Here is a 19,617-nt window from a genome sequence, read left to right on the forward strand (position 1 = left end):
AGCTGAGTTTTTGGAAAAGAGTGAAATTTAGTACTTAAACCTCTGGGTAAGCAACAAAACTGTTCTAAAAATACATACTAAGTATCTGTTGACTTTTAAAACATAGTATTGAGTTTATTCTCTTTCCCTGGCAGGTCATGGAGGTTAGCAATGAGTTATGTCATCTGGATTGTGGGGGTGCTGTATATTACCAGGAATTGACCAGGAATTATCATTGTCCACAGAAATGACAAAATATTTATTTTCACCAGTCAGGCTTCTCTCTTTGTCCATTCCATTGTTAAAAGATGTTTTACTTACGGCATAACTACAGCATTAGACTTGAGATGTTTACTAAATGGAACAAAAAACATTATTTTCTTGCTTTGATTAATAACAGCAACAATAAAACTCCCCAAGAATCACATATGTAGTAGAAAACAGCAACATTGGGCTGCTGCTTTGAAGATACCAGTTTACCACCAATCTGAACACAATCAACTGGCTCGAAAACTCAGATCTCCACTCTCCTGAAGATGCTTTCTGCATACTTCAGTTTGTCAACTTAGTCTACGTGAGAAAAAATCTTTTAAGTTTTTGTTCAATAACTAACTTCCTGGTACACATTCTGTAGCACCTTAGCTTTGAATTTTGCACTTTAAAATAAATGTTCTCTTAATGCCAAATAATACTTCTAAATTCTATATTCTTTGCTACTCAAATTCAAGCAAATCTTTAAAAAATATACTAGAATTCATATGGTTCCCTAAGGGCTCTCTCAAGGACAGTGAAAAGATTGATATGACACCCTTGCACGATGTCCAAAAGTTACCAAGAGCCAGGACTTAATGGCTTCATAAGCAGTCAGTACGAGTAATGCTGTTGGTGAAGAAATTTTACTGAAATAATTAATTGGGCAAACAGAGCAATTCCTCTTCAAAATGGCACCACTCTCATTCTTTGAAGAAAGATACAGTGACAAGAAAGATACAGTGAGAGTCACATGCACAGATAATTTGCCAAACCAAAACCTAATGTATAGAAAGGAATATACCATTAGTTGTCAAATGAGGTACACAGTAATCTCCTTGTGACTTTTTCCAGTGGCAATTACAAAAATTATGTCCAGTACTATCTATGAGAAAATGTCTCTTGGGACATGCTACAGTAATGCCCCATTATAACTCACCTAAAGTCTATATTCAATTTTTATCAGGTTTTAGGTATAATAACATTACATTTGCATATTGATTTATGCTGTATGAAATGTTTTCTTATCTATTATCTCCTAGGGTCCATGTATAATTGTATGTTGCACACAACCAAGAGTTCAAAATAAATCTGGAGAACAATAAAACTGACACTAATACTTGTTAATTTTATCCATACCTGGAATTATGGACCAGAGTGTGTTAGTGACATACACTGGAGGGAATGAAATGCACCTGGGGGAATAAAACTCACAAGCTTCATGATGACTAGAGGATAGGTTAGTCATAAATAGAAGAGGTCCTGTAGGAAAAACTGGCCAGGGTGAAATTGTAAAGGAGGTATCTCAGTCTATTCAAGCTACTATAACAAGACTACCATATACTGAGTTGCTTAGACAACAAAAATGTATTCCTCAGGGTCCTGGAGCATGGGAAGTCCAAGAACAAGGCATCAGCAGATGCAGTGTTTGGTGAGAGCTAGCTTTCAGGTTGAAGACAGCTGTCTTCTCTCTGTGTCCTCCAATGGTGGAAAGGATAAGGGAATTCTCCAAGTCTCTTCTCATTCAATGAATGCTCTGACAAAGAGCCCTACCTCTCATTACCATCAATATTGGGGGTTAGAATTTCAACATATAAATTTCAGGGGGACACAAGCATTCAGTCCATAACAGGAGGAAAAGATTTTTTTTATAAAGGGGGCAAAGATTATTTCTTGCAATTTTACCCTCTTTTATCCTTCAGGGGTACAAGCACTGGAATCTCTGTCCATCTTCTCTAATAGGTCTCTAAAATTTCTAAAAAATACTTTGATAATCAGAATAATACCCCTCCCTCAAGATGTCCATGCCCTCATCCCCCGAGCCTGTGAATATATTGCCTTACACAGCAAAAGAAACTTGAGATATGATTAAGGTTATGAATCTTCAGCTGGGGAGATTAGCCTGATTACCCAGGAGTCCTACTGGAATCATAGGAGTCCTTAAAAGCTTAGAACTCTTCCCAGCTGTGCACAGAAAGATGTAACAGAAGAATCAGAGCAATGCAGTATTGCTCCTCCTAGAGGCACCAGAAAGCATTCCTGCCCTCACATTAGCCCAGGGAGACCCATGTCAGACTTCCAACCTAGAGATTATATGATAGTAAATTTGTATTGTTTTAAACTGCTAAGTCTGTGGTACTTTGTTACAGGATCTAAAGAAAACTTACACAAATACTAAGGGCAAAATAGCAAAAACTCCTATCAATAAACATTTGAATAAACTCCATTCTGTTGTTCATAAATTGCGATTCACACTGTTCAGAGGGGAAAAAATTGGCCACACACACAAAAAATAAGCTTCTTTTATGACAGTTATCAACACTTCAGAGTTTTGGCATATAGATGAAAAAAACACTGCTGGGACACTGTTAACACAGATTAATAAGAGGCTATTTAAGTTATATAACTTATTGTAAGGAAAAATTTTTCTCATCTCTTAAATGGGAGAAAACTAACTAAAGGCTTTTTAAAATAGAGTCCTATTTCTCTTCCATTTCTGAACTCTGACAGATCGGAGAGGAGCTAAAAACAGGTACTGGAATTTTAAATCTATTATTTGATTTCTTTATTCACTTATTCATTTGTTCAATCATTCATTAAACATTTGTTGACTCCTCTCTCTTTGCCAAGCACTGTGCAAGAAGTGGAGGCATAAATAAAATATGTTACAATACCTTCTCTCATGGAGCTCTTAATTTCATTGAGAGATTTCCTGGGATGAGGAATGATAGGCTGAAATGCCCAATTCAGGTCTTTGTTAAAGCTCAGTTTGGAGCAAAGCAGTTCATACCAGTTGAAGAATAACAGGGTTGGTTGGAATAATTGAAGTTACTTTTAGCTCTGCAAGGGAAGATATCTGCTCTGAAGAGGAAGTGAGAACAACATACTGAAATTATGGAGAAAATCTTGGATATTCAAATTTAAGTAAGATAAGCTCAAATTTTTTCTCTTAGGCAGAATTTACATGAGCACTTTAGTTAGCAGTTGAATTTAGGGAGGAAATAAGGCTAACTGATAACCAGTTTAATGCATATATTTCTTTAAATCTTATTTTACATTACATTTACTTGTTTATATTTTACAAATATATTGTATATTCAAATGTGCATTTTGTTATTATAACGAAGAATTGCATTCTTTTAAAATAAGAATCATGAAGATCTTATATTTCAAGTTCCCACTTCTGAAAAGTCTCTTCATAGAGTCATATATCTATCAAAAGTTTACCAGAGTTGCAGATACAGAATCAGTGAAAGATAGGGTCAACCTTCAAGGATTTATGTGACACAGTAATGGGAAATAGTCAAAGCAACAGCATAAAGAAGAAGCATGTCTATATTTTAAAACAAGAAAAGACTAATATTAATGAATCCTTTAATGGAGATTTACAAAACAACAATTTTTTCATACTTTTGAGCCATAGGAAATAATATTTATTTCCTTAGAATGCAAAATAATATGGTTTTGTAGAGTAATAAAACAGATGTGGGAGAGGAATATAATATGCCCACATATAAGGAATAAATAATCCTGAGCAGATGAACAATCAAAATTGTTTCAAAAAATTACCATTCTTCTCTTCAAAAAAAAAATTTTTTTTTGCTACTCATTTCTACACCTACATTTTTACTTTTATTTTAAAATGGACTAAGTAAAGTTATTGAATTCTAGGAAGGAAGTCAAGCCTCTCTTTCCATGTTTATTTTTTCCTTTTCTTGCCTTTTGCCAAGTTGGGGAAATTTTAACTTTATTTTCCTTATTAATTTGATAGTATTATTAAGAGTCTCTGTTATATAAGCCCTGCATGGGGCTCCCTGCTCAGCTAGAGTCTGCTTCTCCTTCTCCTTCTGCACCCTCCCTCCGCTTGTGCTCGCTCTCTCTCAAATAAATAAATAAAATCTTAAAAAAAAAAAGGTTCTGGGGGCGCCTGGGTGGCTCAGTCATTAAGCATCTGCCTTCAGCTCAGGTCATGATCTCAGGGTCCTGGGATCGAGCCCCACATCGGGTTCCCTGCTCAGTGGGAAGCCTGCTTCTCCCTCTCCCATTCCCCCTGCTTGTGTTCTCTCTCTCTCACTGTGTCTCTCTCTGTCAAATAAATAAATAAATAAATAAATAAATAAATAAAATCTTAAAAAAAAAAGTTTCTGCTTATTTTCCCATCACTGGCATCCAAACATTTTTAAAACTTTTGTATTTTACAAATAACCTGTAATGATATAAATATGAGGATCAGTAATGCCCTCAAGATACGGTCTGTGTTATTGCTCCTATGCATGTGCCTCATTCCTTCACAACGAAAGCTTCTGTTTCCCATTTTCCTCATCCTTATCCAAATCTCAGCTTTCCAGAGACATTAAGAAAGTTTTTTTTTTTTCGACTTTTTATAAACATTTGGAATTTTATTTAAAACAAACAAAAAAAAACCATATCACAACCATGAACATTGTTACAGTTAGATGCCCTCTTCGTTCTCCACAATGATACTGAGCATGCTCACAAGGGGTTCCCATTGTTCGGTCTTAAACAACCATCTTTAAAAGAAGGAAAAAAAAACTCGGCACACTACCATTTAACTTGTTTTAATGTTTCTTCACAAATGGTGAAAAATACTAAAGTACAGACAAGGAATAATCTTAATGTTGTGGCCAACATTATAAATATGGAATTATAAATTTAAAACATTTTCTGGTTTAAAAAATAAATCTGGTAGTCAATGCAGCTCTGCGGGGTCTCTGCGTCTAGTAGGGCGGGTCTCTGCGTTGCTGACGGTGCTCGCCTTTATCCATTTTTCCAGGTCCTCCACGCCCGCCTCTTCTTCCTCCATCTGTTCCATCAAAGGTCCAGGGGGCCCACCAGGGCCGCCCCGTCTTCCTCCACCAAAGCCACCTCGGTCCATGCCCCGGCCACCACGGAAGCCCCCTCTGTCTCCACCACGGCCACCTCTGAACATTCCCCCGGGACCACCGCGGTCCATGAGGCCGCCTCTTCCGCCCCGCATGCCACCAGGGCCTCCTCTGCCACGGTCACCACCCGGGGGTGGAAAGGGTGGTGGAAGGAAGCCTTCAGGCTTCGGGGCCTTACACTGGTTGCATTCTGTTCTCCAGGCGAAGTTCTGGTTTCCACATCCTGGATTGGGGCACTGCCAGTCTCCAGCTCGGTGCTGGACATTTCCTCTCCCGGATGGGTTCCCTCGGAAACCCCGGGGCCCTCTTGGGGGAAAGCCACCTCTGTCTCCTCCACGGCCTCCCATGCGACCCATGGGGCCCCCAGGACCTCCTGGGCCCCCTGGACCTCCACGAAGTGGTGGCGGCATCCCTCTGCCCTCACGGGGAGGCATACCACCCCACATACTGTTCATAGGAGGCTTCTTCCGAGCAAGAGAAACCTTAAGTTTGCTCCCTTGAAAATCTTTCCCATCAAACCACTCCACGGCAGCCTTGGCAGTTGGTGGGTCTTCATAGGACACTGTAGCATCACCTTTGGGCTTTCCTGTTTCCTTGTCCAAGTAGATATGGATCATGGGTTGTCCGGTTCTCTTGTTCATCTTAACAACTCCACACTGCTTAAAGAAGTCTGCTAGGTCATCTAGAGTCACATTGTCATTTAAGCCTTGCACATAAATTGCACTGTTGTCAGAGTCTTCATCTGGATCTACAGGTGGGCCTAGATCAAGATCTGGTCCTTCGTCCATGGGTCCACCAGGCTTATTGAAGCCACCTCACTCTCCGGCGCTGCCCATTCCATCCCGCCCTCCTCCCCGCCCACCTCTGCTCATGCCTCCACGATCAAATGCCCCTCTTCCCCTGCCCCGGTTATCAGGGCCACTCATGCTCCGGTTCTCTCCTGGTCCAGAAAATCCTCCAGACTCCTGCCCATAAACACCCATGCTACTGGGGTGGTCCTGTCGGAATGAACTCTGCTGCTCTGTTGGCTATATTGACTTGGAGCCTGGCTGTAGGATCCAGTTTGTGGGGGATAACTAGTGGGCGGCTGCTGCCCATAGCTGCTTTGTTGACCATAGCTACTCTGCTGTCCATAGCTGCTCGGCTGCCCATAGGTGTTCTGCTGAGAGTAACTGCTCTGATCATAACTAGTCGGCTGTGTAGAGGAGTAGCTGGTAGGAGGATAAGATGGTGGTGCTATGACTGGCTGCATGGGGTAGCTCCCAGGTACCTGGGGATAACTGTAGTTACTCTGTCCATATCCTAGGCTGGGCTGGTTGTAACCCCCTGTGCTAGATTGAGGTTGACTAGTCTCAGCGGGTTTGTTACCATCCTGTGGTCTTGTAGGTGTGGTGGCTGCCGGCTGCTGCCCATAGGCTGGGTAAGCAGGCTGAGTGCCATAAGCAGACTGAGCTGCATAGGAGACGTGGGTGGTAGTGACCATAGCAGTGGTGGTATCGTAAGCACCAGTGCCGTCCCCCTGGACAGGCTGACTGTATGCCTGGGGGGCAGCTGGAGCAGTATAACCAGCGGGAGGCTGTCCATAAGAAGTTGCATAGGTGGTCTGCCCATAGGTCGCAGTGGTCTGAGCCTGGTATAGCTGACATCAGTGGGCTGTCCATAGGTTCCATAACTTTGCTGCCCATATGCCTGGGTGGTCTGTGCGTATCCTTGAGTGGGCTGGGCGGTGTATATGCACTGTAGCCCTGCTGGGCTGCTGCTCGGCTGTAGGTACCGTAATCCGTGGACGCCATTTTCTCTGAAAGTTTTGGTTCTGTACTATTATTATATTATTCCTTTTACCTATTTTCCAATTTCACAAATACTTAACACATGTATTAAATAATCCTATTAACTTTATAATCCGTTCAGAAATAAATTGCAAAAAAAATTCTAACACTCTTTCACGTATCTTGTATCTCTGTCTTCCTACTGTGAGATCCGTGTTTAATTTTTCAGTTAGAATGTTTTCTGGAACATTTTCTCAGATAAATAATTTGGCTGGTAGACCTCCTAAATCCTTTTATGCCCAAAATGTTCCTCTTTCATTTGACAGATAAATTATATCTCAGCTGGATATAGTTTTCTTAAAACACAATCCTTAGGTCTCAGTAATCTGTAGCTAATTACCCAATATCTTTGCATTCCTGTGTCAGATGCAAATTTTATAGCTTAAATGGGCTTTTTAAAAAGTGTTTCTGTTGGGATCCTTGTAAAATTTTCTTCTTATCCTTGAAATTTAGAAATTTAGCCACAGTATACCTAAGAGCATGTCTCCTCATTCTTTCTTCCTCGTCCTTTTCCTCTTTTTCTTTTCTCCCCTGAAACTTTTGGCAAGCAGATAACTTCCTCTTTCTTTAAAGTCTGCGTTTTTATGCTACCTCTTTCCATATCCTTAACTTTTTTCTTGCTAATTCTTTTCAGTCAGTATTCTCTATGACTCAGTCTTCCATACTCCTCCTTGCATGCTTCTTCCTGGTTGATTTTGTTTGACCCTTCGGTTCCTACTATCCCCTAAGGAGTCAAGAACTCTTCAATGTGTCTTTAGTCCTGATGTCACATATGCAACTGCTTTCTAGTCTGTCCCACTTTAGTGACCCACTGAATCAAAACTCAGTATGTCCAAAACTAAGTCCTACTAATCCTTCAAAACTCAGCCCTATCTTACACTAGCTTCTTTCTTTTTTTTAAAACTTTTTTCCCCTACATATCTTTTCTTCCATTTTACTTTGAAATAATTTTAGCTTCACAAAATTGTTGCAAAAATAATACACAGAGTTCATGTATACACTTCACCCAGCTTTCCCAAATGTTAGCATTTTATATAGCTATATAACCTTATGTAACTGTCAACACTAAAAAATCAGATTGAGGTGGTATTTGCTAAATGGCACTTTCTCTATTTCCTCCATTATTTCAATATTTACTGAAACTATACATTGAGGAAGAGCTGTCCCTTCTTCTCCAATCATTTATATATTGTATTATTTATTTATATCAGTATAGATTTATGGGTATTTATTTTATTTCATGGGATAGAACTCATCACTATTGTTAGTTATTTTGTCTTAAATTGTCCCAGATTTGGTCAGTGGATATCCCTTCAAATTAGCATCTATGTTCCTTTTTTTTTTTAAGATTTTATTTTTAAATAATCTCTACACCCAACATAGGGCTTGAACTCATGACCCCGAGATCAAGGGTCACACGCTCTACTGACCGGGTCAGCAGGCACCCCAGCCTCTATGTTCTTTTGACATACTCCTATCATGTTTTAAATGTTTCCTTATTTTCTGGTCCCACAAGACATTACAGTTACATTGAGTATTTTCCCTGCTCCAGCCCTAGATTCAACCATTACTCTAAAAAGCCTTGATTCCTTTTATTGGGGAATGGTATTTACAACAGGTATACATAACACACGTGTGCTGGTTGTACATATTCCTACTATGATGTCACAGCTTTTTGGCTCTCATAAGCAGAAAAAGCCGGGAAAAACATGCATTGATCACACATACATACAATACATAAACACACATACATCTATATATCTATACCTGTCCATATATTAAAATTCATTAGTTTATAGCAATAGCTCCAATTGCAACACAATAGCACAGTGTTTATTTTAGCCTTTCCTTTTTCCTACTTTGTAACTTCTTTCTCTCTTGGTGAAAAACCTGGCTTTCATTATCCACAAAATATTTACTTGTATTCCCAATCTTAGAATAAACATAAAGTTGTTTCAATATTGAACTGTTAATCTATAACTCTGTGAGAAACAAACTTACTAAATAGTTTACAATATCTGTATATATTATTTTTAATCAACTATATAGTTTGATCAAAACCATAGAGTTTTAGTCATTCCGAAATCATTTGGCTGGTTTTTTTCCCCTACCTCAGCCAGTGTGGGTCTATTATTCATTTGTTATAGAATCAGATTTATTTGTTATTCTTTGTATTTTATCCCCTCCCATTCTCCTCCCCAACTGCTATATACACACTTGGCTGAACTGACTGATTGATGTTAATATGTTAACTGTTGATATGTTAATTGTTACCATGGTACTAACAGTGAGACCAATACAAAAAAGTATATTGAAGAAATGTTGCTCCCCCTTTATGGCTTCTACCCCATTCCCATTTTCAGATTCTTTCTATGCCATCCTTAAAGGGTATGAATATTTTCTTACATGTTGACAAGGTGCTGACTAAAAAGGTTACAAAAATTTGGCTCTATGACCATAAGTCTGTGTGAAAAATTCTTACTTCAAAAATTTGTTATCAAAATGTGTATGTGAACATCCTTTTATTTTTCTAATATATTAACTGAAAAAACTTATCTTAATTATATTCCTATATTTATTTACTTTAACATTTTTATGTAGTAATACCTACCATTTAGTTAGTACTTGTATCTCTTTATTACATATATGTTAAATATATATACTTAATTATATATAATATATACAAATATATATGTGTGTGTGTATATAATACACACATACACACAAACACACATACATACATACATACATGCATACACCTTTTAGCAGCTCTGTTTCTCTGGGGAACAGTGAGTAAAAGAGGTTCCTATTTACACTTCATTAAGTCCAGCACATTTAAAAAACACATTTCACTAACATTTATTACATACTTACAATATAATGTGCTAAGTATTTTATGTTTTTCTTCATGTTTAATTCTCACAATTATCTTTGATACTAGATACAATTATGACAATTTTACAGAGGGGAAAACCAAGTCCAAAAGAAGTCAATAACTTATCTAGGATAACATTAATTAGTGGTGAGTTTCAGGATTCAGGACCCTGCAGCCAAAATCTGCAGTCTTAATTTGATTTCAAGTAGCAATAATCCTATATCAACATGTCTGTCATTTTAGAAGGCTGCTTTTTAACAGAGAGAAAAACCCTACACAATTTTGTCTTAAACCACCAGCCTTCATTTACATTTTATTTATAACCTTGAATTTCACTGTAATATTTAAATCGGCATTACTAAAGATTAAAACTTTCTTGAGTGCTAGATTGACGATCAGAGTAGCTGAGTTTGGTGAACCAGGTTTTTACTTGACCTTTTTTTTTCCCATGGATAGTGTACTTAGAACTTGAGAGGGTGCACAGACTCAGCATTAATGAAATGCAAACGAGGCAGTTCACTTGTCCCTTACAATGTGTATTAAGAAGATAATAGGACTAATACAAAAATTGTTATACCCTTTAACTTAAGAGTACATCACTGGATTACTTTTCTAAATATGTTTTTATCTTGGCATCTGGCCAGACAATTGCTGCTTTATATTCCTAGCCAATATTAGCTCAAATGTAAAAAGTAAATGGCATATTCTATTTTAGAAATGTGAAATGATAAAATGGCATCATAGGAAATGCATAAAAATTTCCATTTTAATAAGCTAAATCATCCATAGAATGCTAAAGAGAAAATAAATTAACTATTTATGACTTTAAGACATTTTCAACTTAAATGGATATGACATGTTGTAAGAATTAACCTCCTTCATTGCAGTTTCATCTTGCTTTTAGAAAAAACTTGATTTAAATCAGAAATAAAACACACTCAACAACGGCTGTTCCCTTGCACACTTCTGCAACGGCTTGCTCTTTCATCAACTCTAAGTCTTTGCTCCAATGTCACCTTCTAAAGTTTTTTTTTTTTTTTTTTAACTCATTTGGCAGAGAAAGACACAGCGAGAGAGGGAACACAAGCAGAGGGAGTGGGAGAGGGAGAAGCAGGCTTCCCGCTGAGCAGGGAGCCCGATGCGGGGCTCAATCCCAAGAGCCTGGGATCACGACCTGAGCCGAAGGCAGATGCTTAACGACTGAGCCACCCAGGCGCCCCCCAATGTCACCTTCTCAGTGATATTTTCTCTAACCGTTCCCTTTAAAATTGAATCCTTTTCAGGGCACCTGGGTGGCTCAGTTGTTAAGCGTCTGCCCTCAGCTCAGGTCATGATCCCAGGATCCTGGGATCTAGCCCCGTATCGGGCTCCCTGTTCAGCGGGAAGCCTGCTTCTCTCTCTTCCACAATCCCTGCTTGTGTTCCCTCTCTGGCTGTGTGTCTCTCTCTCTGTCAAATAAATAAATAAAATCTTTAAAAAAAATAAATAAAATAAAATTGAATCCTTTTCTTGTCCCGTTCTCCCCCTATTAATTCCTTTTTCACCTACCATGCTTTATTTTCTCCTTAACCCTTACCACTCTCTGGCATCTGATTTATTGTCTCCCCTCCCCACCAAGGATGTAAACTTTTTTGAAAGCAGGAAGCTGTCTATTTTGTTCATCTATCCTAGAACATAGCCTGACACATCATAATGTTGACATCTCACATATTTTAAATTCTCTTTTCAATTTCTTTTATTATTTTTCTTTGACATGGGAATTGCTGGGCACTTTATCTTTCAAAAATATGGAGAATTATCATTTTGCTATCAATTTCCATCTTAATTTATTGTTGCAAAACGATGTGTCCAATGACACTGCTTCTTTGAAATTGTTTTTTGCTCTGCTTCTGTCATAATAGTCAATTTTTGCAAATTTCCACATGTACTTGAAAAATAATCTTTATTTTCCAATTATTCAGTACATGGTTCTATAAAATCATTTAGGCAGACTTTTCAAATCGGACTTAGTGATTATTTTGTCGGTTTCATCTATCAATTACCAAGAGAAAATACATTTAAAATTTCCCAGAAAATATTAAATGGTGGATTTATCCGTTTCCCTTTGTATTTGTGTTGCTCTGTTTTATGTCTTTGTGAATTTAGCATTATCATTTCGCCCACTGAATTAAACCTTAAAATATTTTATGGTAATCTTTAATTTCTAGTCACATTTTTTTGCCTTAAAATAAGCTTCTCTTATTTTATTACAGTTAGGTCAGTTTTATCTTTTGTTTATATGTATCTGGTGTTTTTTTCCATATTTTAACTTTTAATCTTCCTTTGCCTTAGAGGAACAACATGGAGAACCTAAATTTGCAAACACGTGTATCTCTTATTGGCTAGAAAAAACTAATGTGACCACCAGATCCTTAGATAATATAATTTAAACCTAGAGGAAAACAGTGACCTAATATGATGCTATAATACATCTTTTGTTAATATTATGTATCTTCTATGTCTTAGTGAGTACCAAACTTTATGGTAGGCACAGAAGAATAAATATTGGCTAAAATGAATGTATCTGATTCTCACAACAACCTGGTGAGTTAATGAAAGTGTTATCTCTATATTACAGGTGGGAAATACAGGCTTATATAGTTTTTAATGATTTTTCAAGCTTACTCAGGTTGCCGAAGGAGAACTTAGAATCAATATCCTTCGACTTCCAGTCTAGGTTTCTTTCACTCTACAACAATGCCTCTCTCTAGTATTGATATTTGTCAAATAAGCAAATATAGGATCTGCAAGATAGTTGCAGATAACATACAAGGGATGTTAAAATGTCAGATGCTTACTCACTACAGCCTCACTGATGGAATCACCAGGACTAAAACCAATATTAAACCCCTCTGCACAGGAGCATACTGGAAATAATTAAACTAAGAGAGTTATGCAAATAAAGGCAAGAAGGAGAAAATAACAACATGAAAAATATATTAGCCTTGGTAAGTGTCTGAATCTTTGTTGCCTATAATTAGTTTTTCTGTAATCTCCCACCAGTGTATGCACATGTATCACTTAAGTAACGGAAATGAAATATAAGGCCACTGAAAAATAACAGTTTTAATAGTAAAGTCACTACCGTTGTGTTCTATATATGCCCTTTCTTTTTATTTTATAAGCTATAGTTGTTTAAATATTATCTTTTTCCAGTAAATGGGAACATTTCTATACATAAACTTATTTTATGCAGCAAAGTGCAGAAATAGCCTTGCAGAGCTGGGTATTTAAAGCAATCAATTGCCCGTCTAGTTAAGGAAATATGCCATAATCATTAAACACATGAATGGTACAAGCCATTTCCTTAATGAATCCCTATTAAGGTATATTAAAGCCAGCTTTACAAATAGCCTTAAAAAATCATTTGGACTAACAAAATTTATCTAGCCTGCCAGATTAGCAGAGTTCACAACTATCCAGCTTCTTCTGTGTTCTGAAAACTTAACCTCCCTTGTCAGCATCTTTTTTCCTGCTGCTGCAGCTGACAACCTCTCTCCAAATCCCTCAGTTTTTTTTTTTTTCCTTAGGCTCTGTCTATTGCTCATATTCTCTGTGACCACAGTGGGGGACTATATGGTGATAAGGGCACCCTTCTCACTACTCAGTTGCACTTAGTGGGTGTTATCCAGGCTTTTAACATTTATGTCTTTCTACAGCTGTGCCCACAAGCTCTAAAATGACTCCTGCCCGGGGGAGAGGGGGAGAGAACTCCATACACCAGCACAACCACAGATCCAGAGCTGGACCTCTTAGGTGGCTGCCCAGAGAGCAAGCCGGGCCGTTGAATATGCCTGCAGCTATGGCAGAGAGGCTAACTGTAGAAAGCTAGCCTAACTGTCCACCTGCCCACCAAAAAGCCCACAGTGGTCTCAGAAAGGCTTCTCAACAGTGCAGGAACCAAACCTTGCCTAGTAGACCCACAGCAGACAAAGTGAACCTTGCCTAGTGGACCCACAGCAGACAAAGTGGGTCATTACAGCTGACTGGAATGAAGGCAATTGTGCTTCAGCCTTAACAGTGGGGCACACACAGCCCACATAAGATCAACAGCAGATTATAGGATGCAAAAGAATGGACCAGCAATCTGGAAGACAGGATAAGGAAAAGCACCAAAGCTGAACAGCAAAAAGAAAAAAAGAATAATAAAAGGTAACAATAGGTTAAGGGAACTCAGGGACATCATCAAGCATAATAACACTCATATAATAGGAATCCCAGAAAGAGAAGAGACAGAGAAGAGATGAACAAAGATGTAAACCTCAACAAATATTAGCAAACCAAATACATTTAAAAAAATTATTCACCACGATCAAGTAGGATTTACTCTACAGATACAAGCATACTTCAATATTCACAAATCAATGTGATACACCAGATTAACAAAATGAAAAATAATAATCCTATGATCATCTCAAGAGATGCAAAAAAAATCATTTGAGAAAATTCAAGATCCATTTTGGATTAAAAAAAAACAAACAAAAACCTTCAAGCAAGTGGGTATAGAAGGAATGTACCTCAAAACAATAAAGGCCATATATGACAAACCCACAACCAGTATCACATTCAATAGTGAAATACTGAGAGCTTTTTCTATAAGATCAGGAACAAGTCAAGGATGTCTACCTTTATCACTTTTATTCAACATAGTACTGGAAGTCCTAGCCACAGCAATAAGACAAGAAAAAGAAATAAAAGTCATCCAAAATGGTAAGAAAGAAGTAAAATTGTCACTGTGTGCACATAACATGACACTATATATGGAAAACACTAAAGATTCCACCAAAAAACTATTAAATGAATTTGGTAAAGTTGCAGCACTCATAATTAATACACTGAAATCTGTTGCATTTCCATACACTAATAACAAAGTATCAGAAAGAGAAATTAATAAACCCATTTACAGTTGCAACAAAAAGAATAAAATACCTACGAGTAAATTTAACCAAGGAAGTAAAAGACCTATACTCTGAAAACTACAAGTCATTGATGACACAAACAGAAAAATATCAAGTGGCAATGAACTGGAAGACTTAATATGGCAAAAATGTCCATACTACCCAAAGCAATCTATAGACTCACTGCAATACCTATCAAAATACCAGCAGCATTTTTCACAGAACTAGAATAGTACTAAATTTTTTATGAAACCACAAAAGACCTCAAATCTCAAATAGCCAAAGCAAACTTAAGAAAGAAGAGCAAAGCTGGAGGTATTATAATCCCAGATTCCATTGTATACTACAAAGCTGTAGTAATCAAAACAGTATGGTACTGGCAGAAAAATAAAATACATAGATCAACAGAAGAGGACAGTGAGCCAAGAAATAAACCAATACCTATATGGCCAATTAACTATGACAAAGGAGGAAAGAATATAAAATGGGGAAAAGACAGTCTCTTCAATAAATGGTTTTAGGCAAATTGGACAGACACATACAAAAGAATGAAACTGGGGATGCCTGGTTGGCTAAGTCCATATAGCATGTGACTCTTGATCTCAGGGTCATGAGTTTAAGCCCCATGTTGGCTGTAGAGTCTATTTAAAAACACACACATATAGGGGCACCTGGGTGGCTCAGTAGTTAAGCGTCTGCCTTCGGCTCAGGTCATGATCCCAGGGTCCTGGGACTGAGCCCCACATCAGGCTCCCTGCTTAGTGGGAAGCCTGCTTCTCCCTCTCCCACTCCCCCTGCTTGTGTTCCCTCTCTCATTGTGTCTCTCTCTGTCAAATAAATAAATAAAATCTTAAAAAAAAAATAAAAAGATAAACACACACAAAGAATAAGAAAAAGCAACAGAAAGAAAAAGAAAAAACAAAAACAACAAAAAAGAACCAACCAGACCACTTTCTCAGATCATACACAAAAATAAACTCAAAATGGCTTAAAGATCTAAATGTTAGACTTAAGACTATAAAACTTCTAAAAGAAAATATAGGCAGTAAACTTTTGGACTTTGGCTTTAGTGGTATTTTTCTTTCACTGTTTTTTCAGGCAAGGGAAACAAAAGCAAAAATAAACTAATGGGACTACACCAAAATGAAAAGCTTTTGCATGGTGAAAAGAAACCATTACCCAAATAATACAAACAAAAACAAATAAAATGGGAGAAGACATCTACAACTGGAGTACCCAGTAAGGGGTTTAAGTTCAGAATATATGAAGAACTTATACAACTCAACATCAAAAAAAAAACAATCTAATTAAAAATGTGCAAAGGTCCAAAATAGACATTTTTCCAAAGAAGATATAAACATGACCAACAAACACATGAAAAAAATACTCAACTTCACTAACCATCAGGAAATGCAAATCAAAACTACAATGAGATATCACCTCACACCTGTATGAATGGCTATTATCAAAAAGACAAGAAATAACAAGTGTTGGCAAGGATGTGGAGGAAAGGGAACCTTGTTCACTGCTGGTGGGACTGTAAATTGGTGTGACCACTGCGGAAAACAGTAGGGAAGTTCCTAAAAAACTTAACAATAGAAATACCATATGATCCAATATTCCACTACTAGGTATTCACCCAAAGAAAACAAAAACACTAAAAAGATATATGCACTCCTATGTTTATTGCAGTATTATTTACAATAGCCAAGATAGGAAGCAACCTATGTTCATTTATAGATGAATAGATAAAGAAGGTGTGATGTACACACACACACACACACACACACACACACGCACACACACAGAGGAATATTACCAAGCCATAAAAAAGGATGAGATCTTGTCATTTGTGACAACATGGATGCATGGATGGCCTTAGAGGGCATTATGCTAAATGAAAAAAGTCAGAGAGAGAAAGGCAAATACCATATGATTTCACTTATATGCAGAATCTAAAAAAACAAAACAAATGAATAAACAAACAAAAAGCAGAATCAGACCAAATACAGAGAACGAACTGATGGTTGCCGGAGGGGAGGGTGGTGAGGGGATGAACAAAATGGGTGAAGGGTTGTGGGAGATACACTCTTCAATTTATGGATTGAATAAGTCATGAGAATAAAAGGTACAGCATACAGAATATTGTCAATGGTGTAGTAATAGTGTTGAATGTGACAGATGGTAACTACATTTACGGTAAGAATCGCATGATGTATACAAATGTTGAATGACTGTGATGTACAGCTACAACTAATGTAACATAGTTAACCAAACTCAAAAAAAATTTAAAGAATAGCATAAAAGTCATCAATATATCTATATCTGTAAAAGTTTTCTTGTACCCCTTTGTAATCTTCTCTTATCCCCACCACCATCCCCAGGCAAGCACAAATTTGCTGTCACTGTATATACATTAAATTTGCATTCCCTAGAATTTAAATACATGGAATTGCACAGTGTGCACTTGTTTTTTGAGGGGGTGTGACTTCTTTCACTCAGCATAATTATTTTGAAATCCATTCAAGTTGTACATATTTTATTTGTTTTTATTGCTGAAGAGTATATAAGGATATGCCACAGTTTATCCACTCACATGTTGATGGACACTGAGATTTCCTCAGTTTTGATTATTACATAAATAGCTGCTATGAACATTTAAGTACAAGTCTTTGCATGGTCATATGCTTTCATTTCTCTTCGATAACTTCCAAACTATTTTCCAAAATGGTTGTACCATTTTACATTCCTACTAGTAGAGTATGAAAGGTCCAGTTTCTTCACAACCTCACCAACACTTGGTATGTTCAATCTTAATTTTAGCCATTCTAATAGATGTGTAGAGATCTCATTGTACGTTTTATTTGCATTTTCCTAAAAGCTAATAATGTTGAACATCATTTCTCACACTTATTTTCATACATGCATCATCTTTGGTAAAGTATCTATTCAAGTCTTTGCCCCTCCCTCATCACCTTTTTAAAATTTGTTTCCTTATTATTGCATTTTAAGAATGTTTATATATTCTAGATACAGGTCCTTTATCAATATATGCTTTGCAGATATTTTCTTCCACTTTGTGATTTGTCCTTAAAGTTTTTTAAATTTTGAATTGCAGAGATTTTAATTTTGATAAAATTAATCAATTTTTCTTCTTCTATAGATTTTGCTTTTGAGGTCATAATATATCTTCGCCTAACCCACTGTACACAACTCTATGTGTAAACTGTCACCTCAATCTTAGACTTAAAATGACAATCGTTAATTTTTAACAAGTCTGCAATTTTCCCAGGGCTCAACAGGGGGATCCCATCTTTACTCCAAGTATTATGATATACTATCAGGTGTCATGGGTTGACTAAAGATTGGGATTCACTTCAAGATGACTGTTTAGATGGCTGGCAAGTGGACACTGTGTGTCAGCTGAGACTCACTTGCAGCTATGGGCATGGAACCTCAGTTTCCTTCCATGTGGTTTTCTATAGGTTGCTTGGGTATGGTGGCTGGGTTCTCAGGATAAGTATCTAAAGTGAATAAGGCAGAAGTGAGCATGTTTAGGACTTAACCTTGGAAGTCACATAATGTCACTTCTGCCATATACTGTTGGACAAGGCAGTCACAAAAATCCACTGAAGTTCGGGGGGAGCACATTCTGATGGGCTAGTGGTAAAATTCTAGAAAAAGATGCAGGAAGGGAGATACTGTTGTGGCCACCTTCATTAAATACAATCTGCTATACTCCTGAACATGTAAATCCTGAGCTACAACTGCCACTACTTTTTTTCCATTCTTATTGCCCCATTTTTAAAAAATTTTATTTATTTCTGAAATTCCAGTCTAATTAACGCACAGTGTTATGTTGAAAACACTAAATTCAAATATATGATTTAAGGCAGTTACAAAGGTTTACCTCATGGCTTCAGTGGGAGAATTTAGGTGCCATTCATGGCACCAGTACAGAAAAATCTGTCCTAGTTATCTACTGTTATCTAAAAAGCCAACCCAAATTAATAATGGCTTAATTCAACAACAATCACTTATTTAGGTACATTTAGGAAGTGAGCAGGGATCAGCAGGATTAGCTCATGTTCCATGCAGTGTTAAGTGGGATAGCTCTGTGGAACTGGAGGATTCTTTTTCAAGATGGCTCACTCACATGGCTGGCATATTGGTGCTGGTGGGCTGTTCTGCTCCCTATGGGTTTCTCCACAGGGAGGTGCAGGTATTCTCGCAGCATGATGCTTAGGTTCCAAGAGAAAACAACCAAGAGAAAGGAACCAAGCAGAAGTTGTATCACCTTTTATGATGTGACTTAGAAGTCATAAAGTGTTGTTTCCGCTGTGATCACAAATATGCCCAGATTCAAGAAAAGGATACAAAGATCCCTAGCCCTGATGAGAAGAGTGTCATAGTCACGTTGTTTGAACAGAAATCTCAATGTGGTCATGTTTGAAAAATACCGTCTGTCGCAGTTGCTCTTCCACGCAGAAGCATACCACGTCAGAAGACAAAGAATTAATACCCACCAGGGAGCAACTCTTAAGCCTATGATGATGCTGCACCCATTGGAAGGGTAATTCTGAGACGAGTGTTAGGCACCATATTCCAGAGTTTCCCTACAGGATTAAGCTCCAGTTGCTCTGTCATGGTTGGTTCCCCTTCACTGTTTCTCTTCCTCACTATCCTACCAGTGTCCTTACAACCTTCTAGATAAACTGCTTGCACCTGAATCTTTAACTCTTGATCAGCTTCTAGAGGAAACTAAGACAATCAATATTACTAAGGAAAATGAAAGACAAATGTGCCACAGAATAATTAAATATGTGTGTATATATGTGTGTATA

At 37.5% G+C, this 19,617-nt stretch overlaps 1 long non-coding RNA gene and 1 pseudogene across 1 annotated transcript in view; both read right to left on the reverse strand.

Annotated features, from left to right (window-relative positions):
• LOC118555634 (uncharacterized) overlaps positions 1-19,617 on the reverse strand; it is a 354,728-nt gene that overhangs the window by 283,632 nt on the left and 51,479 nt on the right. The gene's annotated exons all lie outside the window — the stretch shown is intronic.
• Positions 4,793-6,926, reverse strand: LOC118529177 (RNA-binding protein EWS pseudogene; annotated as a pseudogene).

This window comes from Halichoerus grypus, chromosome 2 (genome assembly GCF_964656455.1).
Source record: "Halichoerus grypus chromosome 2, mHalGry1.hap1.1, whole genome shotgun sequence".
NCBI lineage: Eukaryota > Metazoa > Chordata > Mammalia > Carnivora > Phocidae > Halichoerus > Halichoerus grypus.